Source organism: Lepisosteus oculatus, chromosome 18 (genome assembly GCF_040954835.1).
Source record: "Lepisosteus oculatus isolate fLepOcu1 chromosome 18, fLepOcu1.hap2, whole genome shotgun sequence".
Taxonomy (NCBI): domain Eukaryota; kingdom Metazoa; phylum Chordata; class Actinopteri; order Semionotiformes; family Lepisosteidae; genus Lepisosteus; species Lepisosteus oculatus.
In genome coordinates this window covers 17839579-17847492 of record NC_090713.1, presented here as the reverse complement: position 1 = coordinate 17847492, position 7914 = coordinate 17839579, and the positions used below count along the sequence as shown (strand labels likewise).

The following is a 7914-nucleotide window of genomic DNA, read 5'->3' as shown; positions in this document are numbered from 1 at the left end:
AGTGTAAGTTTATGACTCCAAGCACAGACTAGCCTGGTATCGAAGATGCCAGGCTGAAGATGCAACAGATTGTTACTGTCAGAGTTACCATGAGCTCAATAATAGCTGTCTCTCCCTCCAGTGTTACACACATAGAAATAACTCCCTCAGCAGGTCAGCTGCGACCTGAAGCTGAGGCTGAAAGTAATGACACTGTCACGATTATAGTTCCCCCTCCTTAAGGGTGCTCCAGCCCTTTCACTTAAGACTTTATTCTATGCACCTGCTCCCTATTCCCAGCCCACCTTAAAAGCCAGGCGCTGACGCTCATCCGGGTTCTGCATCTGATTTCCATATCGTGCGAGTCCGGGACCTGGAAGCGCCTGGTCCCGTTAAGGTTTTAATCTCTGTTCCTGTTCCCGTTCCTGTTCCCCGTCCGCCGGTTCCGACCCGGCCTTCATGGGTTTTAATTCCTTCTTCTAATGGATCTTCTGGTTTTGGACTTTCTCGTGTGTTTTTGGATACTCTAAGGATTACTCTTTGGGATTGTTCGCCTCGGCCACACCTCCCCCGTGCACCAGCGCAACTTGGACACGACCCCCTGTCTTCAGCCCGTATTCCTGCATGATGTTTCCCAGTGTTTCCCCACTCCGTCGGATTGTGTCGTACGCATAGGGTCCGGAAAGAACTGTTCGTTACAGACACAGGACATAGCCCATGGAGGAGCTCAGCTTTTTGTTTAGAAGTAGTCTGAAATGGTGGCAAGTAGAGCTGTTCTCAACAACTTGGAAATTAAAATATTATAATATTCATTTAGATTTAAATTGTAGGATCACACAGATATGTCTGTGCTGAGGAAAAGATGAAGGGAAATAAAATATTTTTCTCATGTTGAAGTAAAAACTGATAATAACCAAACCAATATATTGTGACAGGTTAAAGAATAGAAGTAAACAGGCCTTCGTTGTACCTTTTTCACATCATATCACAACTCTTTCAATAATTGCTTGTCCAATTTAGGGCTTCTGTGGCCCAGAGCTTATCCTGCAAAGCACCGGGCACATGGTGGGATACACAGTGGTGGAGATGGGGGTTTTCATTTGCTGTTACAATTAGAAATTGTAACAGCAAATTGCAAGAGGATTTGTGTCACGATCGTCATCCCTCCTCTAAAGGGCGCTCCGACCCTTTCCTATTTTAGTTCATTATGTGCAGCTGTCCATGTTTTCCTTGTTAGTATTTAAAGCCTGGCACTCCCACTATTCCACGCTCTGCATTGGAATACGTACGCCCAGAAGCCCGCATACCAGCGGATCATGGAGGGACCCAACGGCATAGGCTTCATCAGGCATCCTGACCTGCTGAGTCCAGGGCTCGGAGCACCTGGCCTCATTACTGTTTTTATCCTCCTGAATCCCTGTCACTATTCCTGTTCCAGATCCCATTCCGGTTTTAATCTTGTCTGTCTCGGATTGGATCTCCCAGCTCCTGGACCCTGGACTGTGACCCGATTTCCCCTTTGGACTGCCTTAGGACTTGTCATCAGATCACAGCCGTCACGCCCCCCCGTCTTTCATCCCGTCCTGCTCTTGTTGTGGTTCCCTTGAGGTCTTATTCCAGTCACTTCCGGATTATAGCGTCTGCATAGGGTCTAAAGTACGCACTACCTGGGAGTCAGGACCAGCTCCCGTGACAATTTGACGACTTTTAGAAACCAATCAAACATCATAATTTACAATCTCATGCAGGAATTCCGAATATACAACATACAGTTTATTAATACAGTATTATCAATACGTGCATAACAAACAAGCGTAACAAAATACATCTGAGAAATGATCTGCTGTGATATGAATGACTGATTACAAGGGGATTACAAAGAAAAGAGTTAATAATTTCAGAGTTAAAATATGCAGAGATGATAATGTTTTACAGTCTAGCTTGTAGGTTGTATCAGTCTCGTAAAACTAAATCATATTCATATTCTCAGACACAAGTGAATATGCATTAACTATCATGAACTAAACATCAAATGTGTGTTTGGAATAATAGCACACCCCTTGAGAATTATGATGTGAATAATGATATTTTACTTTGGTCTTTTAAAGCAGTTTGTGCACAGTTTTTCCTCTAGATATCTGCAAGGTAGGCAACAGAGGAACTTAGGTCATTCCGTGTTATAGTTTTTATTCAGTGTGTGCTTGGATATTCTGGATGTCGACAAAGAGTCTAGCTGTCTGATTTTGTTGATCGTCGAAGATAGCGTTGGGTTTACAAACAGAATATTTCTTCTGTTTCAGGAAGAATATCTTGGAATTCTGCACTTTACTGACACACTCTCTCAGCCTGGCTTCTCTGAGAAAAGTTTAAGTCCTGACTCGGACTGCTTGCAGTCCCATGGTTGAAAATTCAGTTTGCCAGTTTAGATGAAGAGATTGAGTCAGTGAGTTAACCAATGGAAAATGACTTGAGTTACAGTTTTGTAGTATCGCATCACAAGTTGGTGATTGTCTGAGATGCCATCAGGTATACCACTAGGGCCCACCTTAAAGGTCACTCATCGGTGGATCTTCCTTTGGGTGATTGAACGTGCCCTGTGACTTTAAAGATCAGATCCAGATGTACCTATGGCTCTCAACTAGACATCCAGGCACTAGCAGTGGACATCCATCATGGGAGTTTAGATCGCCTCTGTTGTAGGAAGGATCGTTATCCAGAAGACAAAGTCATCTCTCTTACTTTCCCACATGTGAAAACCACCAGGTCATTCTTAGGCTGAGATCATAAGGATAACAAGCTTTTTAGCTACATTCCTATGTAGAGTATTTACACAGGCAGGCACCAGGTTATATGGTTAAGGTACACAAAGATTATTAGAAATCTTTAATTGCACCTTAATTCTAATTATAAGAAAGATAGTTCCGGTCCTGAAATCTAATTGGCTGACACACTTTTGAAGCTGTGTTATATTCTCTGATATACGCACACCCTGGAAGGAATTTTGACATTTTACTGTGTGATAAAGGAATATCAATGCGCTGACTGATAAATAACTGTCAATCAAATCAATTGCATAGGCTTTTTTTTGCTGTCTTTGTTGCACTCTGCAGGATCCTTGTGATATTTTGTGCTCTCGTTGAATGATAGTGTCACATAGTTTAAATCATTTTCATTCTTAGAAATTATGATATGCTTGGTTAAAAGCAAGGGAGATTACAGTATGTCTGTTATAGTAGACATGAAAACAAGAGTTCACTTCCACATTATTGGAAACCCAATTTTAATGACAAAGCGCTGGGGTAATATCCTGGCAGCAGGCACTAAAACCAGCACAAGTGGGAGCACTCCCACGGCGAAAAAAAATGCCTGACAAACTAGGGATTGGACAGTTTTTGAAAATGTTCAAATGTGCTAAACAAAAAACAAAAAAGAAGTCATTTTTATCATATTGCCTAACTAATGTCCTCTCTTTGCTGCTGCTGCTCCGCAAAAAGTCTCCTTGAAACTTAAATGTCTGGGTTACCAAGCCATGGAGCTTGTGTTCGGGGTGGATGTTGGTCATCCCTGTTTCAAACCATGCTTTGATTTTTCCCTAAACCCCCCTCCCCAATTTTCAAATCTTCACCTCTGGGTTCCAGTGGAGCTTCACTTTCTTCTTTCTTGTCTCGGGAAAAGAGCTGTGCTGATAAATCGATGTGACAAACAAGTTCCTGCTACCTATTTAATTTTCAGAGTTTCATGAAGCAATTTATTTTTTAAAATTTAGATTTTCAAAAATTTACTTTTTTTTAAATTTTATTCTGATTTTAATCTGTCTTTTCAATACACAGATATTCAATGCTTATTCCCATGTACCTGACCTGAATCATCTCTGAGGGTTTCTTGGGGTGCAGACTGTGGGATAGAATGAACCCAGAAACAAAAAGATGTTTTGTAAAGTGAATCTCACCTTTCATTTAATATAATGTAATTAATTTAATTCATTCACTAATTAATTGTTTTTAACAACTGTTGTCTAACTTCCCCAGTGCTGGTTACAAACATACACAAGAGGATCAATAAGAAGGACTTTGAGAATAAAATGACACCAAAGGCCCAGGGTGAACAGAATGTATTCACACTAATACTTTTCAATGATAATCATGAATAATTGCTGAATCCATGGCTTTACACCCACTGCATAGTCATTACTATGATCTCTTTAATGTAAAGGACTATGCTATGATACTGATCAACTCGTCCAAAATATGCATGCATTGGAATTATAGCTGGTGATCATACTGTATACCCCTTACAGTACATGAAGTTAAAAGTCAATGATTAGCAAGGGTTAGAGTAAGATACACCATTAATCTTCAGTATTCATATTGTTAAGTTTATTCAATTATCACAGTATGAGGAACACTTCCAGCGCCTGCTTGTACAAGTAAATACATAGCACCAGTGCTACAGTGCCTATAATCCCACACTAAGCAGAGCTGTAACATTGACTGAAGATGAGGATTAAGAAGAGTTCTAACTACTGCTACCACTACTCCAGGTATTCCAGGTATAGAAGATCTAGAGAACAGATTTTAGTAAAAGATGCCAAAATGAATTAATATAATTACACACATCATTCTTAAATATATGATGGTTTATCAGGGCGCATAACACATTGTAACTGTGCATTTCTACATTTCAACCTCTGCTATAAAAAAATTACTTCAATAAAAAGTTGGGTTCAATTTTTGTTTTAATTCCTGTAGTGCGTTTAACCTTTAAAACTCACTGGGTATTAATAATCCTGCTATATCTTAGCAAGGCAGTTTCAACCAGTCTCTCCACTCTCTACTCCATTCCACCTGTGTTGAGTGGAGTAAGGGCTCGGCCGATTGTATCTCATCCTCTGCTCCTTATAAAGCTGCTCTCTGTCTAGTCCTGCTGTCCTGGGAGTGTTCATGCTAAACTGTTCATGTTGGCCCTGAATCCTGATGTTGGAGAAGTGAGCTTCACTTACCCCCCAGTTGGGAACCTGGATACAAAAATAAAGAGAGAATAGAAAGAGGAGAGGGAGGGAGTTGGAAACTTTAGACCTGAGGGTCTGAATGTTTGAGGTTTTAATACAGACACAATTGAGAAAGAGGACTGACCCCTTCAACTGTCGGTTATATAGAAGAACAGAAAACTGTCATGCAAAGAGAGAGCACACTCCCCATGAACATTAAAATAAGTTTTCAGTGTCTCTCCAGCCCCATAGATAAAACATGTCTTTCCTTCAACACTGTGAGGAATGTCCCATGGGACCACAAACATATAACAAGGTATTTTGTCAGATCTGAACTGAACATTTTGCCTCTCTTGTATTGCCCCAAAAGTATTAAGAGTGTTTAAGTCAGTGCAGTTAGTAATTGTGCTGCATCTGAACAAACAGAGCCAAGTGCAGTTTTAACCAGATTTTCTGCACTCCACCCCATTCCAGCTATGTTGGGTGAAATGCGGACATAGCTGATAAGTGGATTTGTGACAGTGTAAACTTATATAAAATGTGGGTTGCATGACTGTTTTTAATATGTGCATTTGCATGCTTCAGTCTCTGTAAAATATGCTTTTAGTTCAACTATTGATCCTGCTGTACCTGAACACACAAAACCAAGTACTGCTTTAACCAGACTCTCCACACTCCACTCCATTCAAGTTGGACTCAGCTGATTGTGTATAATCCTCTGCTCCTTATAAAGCTGCTTTCTGTCTAGTCCTGCTGTCCTGGGAGTGTTAATGTTAAACTGCTCATCTTGCTCTGTCACATCACGCAGCACCAAGCCTGTTTTTCTAGCACTGACTGGCTACTAATGCAGCCTAACCCAGAAAGATAATTTGCATAGAAGACACTTCTGGGAGTGTTTATAGCCTTGTGAGTTTAACACTTCCAGACTGAGAGCTGCGCTTCATGGTAACAGAACCCACAGGAACAATGACTTTCTTCATCATATTTATCTGGACACTCCTCATCACTGATCAGGGTAGGAATGGGTTTGGATATTTTATAGAATTTAAAACATTTTTGTATTATGTGAAGAAGAAATCAAGGTTTATGTTAATTTAAAAATAAAAAATATTAAAGCATCATAATAAATATCTTATTAATTTATTCTGTTTTCATACTGTATGTCTATCATATAATGTATTACTGATTTACAGAATAAATTGGTATTTTCAATACTTTCCCACTTTTTGCAATGTTTTCTTCATTTTCAGAATCTAGTGGACAGATTTTTGTGACCCACGCTCCTACAATATTGACTGCTCCAGGACAGACAGTCACTGTTAGCTGTAAGACCAGTCCTGCAGTGTACAATAATGATCGCCTCAGCTGGTACCAACAGAAAGCTGGAAAAGCTCCTAAACTCTTGATCTATCTTGCAACTACCCGTCGGACTGGGATCCCAGAGCATTTCAGTGGCAGTGGCAGTGACCATCACAGGAGTCCAGGCTGAAGAGGCACACAAACAAACTGAACTTCAATAAAATATATACTGTATATACAGTGGTGTGAAAAAGTGTTTGACCCCTTCCTGATTTCTAATTTTTTTTCATGTTTGTCACACTGAAATGTTTCAGATCGTCAAACAAATTGAAGTTTTAGACAAAGATAACACAAAGGAAACACAAAATGCAGTTTTTAAATGAAGGTTTTTATTATTAAGGGAAAAAAAATCCAAACCCACATGGCCCTGTGTGAAAAAGTGATTGCTCCCCCTGTTAAAACATAAATCAACTGTGGTTTATCACATCTTTGGATAGCTGAGTTCAATTTCTCTAGCTACACCCAGGCCTGATTACTGCCACACCTGTTCTCAATCAAGAAATCACTTAAATAGGACCTGCCTGACAAAGTGAAGTAGGCCAAAAGATCCTCAAAAGCTAGACATCATACTGCGATCCAAAGAAATTATGGGAACAAATGAGAAACAGAGTAATTGAGATTTATCAGTTTGGAAAAGGTTCTAAAGCCATTTCTAAAGCTTTGGGACTCCAGCGAACCACAGTGAGAGCCATTATCCACAAATGGCGAAAACATGGAACAGTGGTGAACCATCCCAGGAGGGGCCAGCTGACCAAAATTACCCCAAGAGCGCAGCAACGACTCATCCAAAGTAGAGAGTCAAAGTAGAGAGTCAAAATGACAGGAGAAGTGTTATGACAGTGATATTGCCATCAGCCTAGAGTAATTCTGTAATATTAATAATCTCCTTTTTTCATATTCTGTTTCAGACTTCAGTACTGATGCAGCCATTCAAAGTGCGCGGTACAGACACGTACCTGAGGTAATTGGCTACGGCGTTGCGCATCATGATGCAAGATGACGCGGGGTACCGCGGTACATATTTGGTTGACCGACACTTGGTCTGTCGTAGAAAGACTTACTGTAAACGTCTTTACTGTGCCCGTTGTAGATATTGAATTTAACCACTGAAGGGAAATCTTAGTAGCTGAGCATAAAAAGAATAGGAGCATACTGTAACGTGTGTGAAGGCCATAAACGATATTAATTTTGGAACATAAATATACAGTATATGGCTGGTCTTGGTACTTTAAAGAAAAACTACACACCAGTATTCCATTTCTCCCTAAACATTTTAAGCATCGAAGTCTTTAACTAAAGAGATACCGGATTCAACAAGCATACTTTTAGAATTTGATTAAAAGGGAATATAATATGGAATCGCATATCTAAAGAATTTAATAACGATATGATTAGTGTACTGCGACAGGGCTGTGTAGGGCTGTTTCGCTTCTCTTTTCATGTGACTTCCCTTGTAGTCTACTGGTCTACATGCCTGCCTACTAACTGTTGGGTTGTGTGTTCAAATCCAGCTGGTGCTGGTCTTCTCTTTTAACAAACATTTCTTCGAAAAGATAGAATAGCAATATTATGGACAATCAATTGACTTT

The 7914-nt window shown here is 40.0% G+C and overlaps 1 long non-coding RNA gene across 1 annotated transcript; it reads left to right on the top strand.

Moving 5' to 3' along the window:
- The first annotated feature begins 5833 nt into the window (after positions 1–5833).
- On the top strand, positions 5834–6518 carry LOC138224151 (uncharacterized). The gene is made up of 2 exons (XR_011182500.1): positions 5834–5981; positions 6217–6518. It is a non-coding gene; the product is annotated as an uncharacterized lncRNA (long non-coding RNA).
- Positions 6519–7914: the final 1396 nt, after the last annotated feature.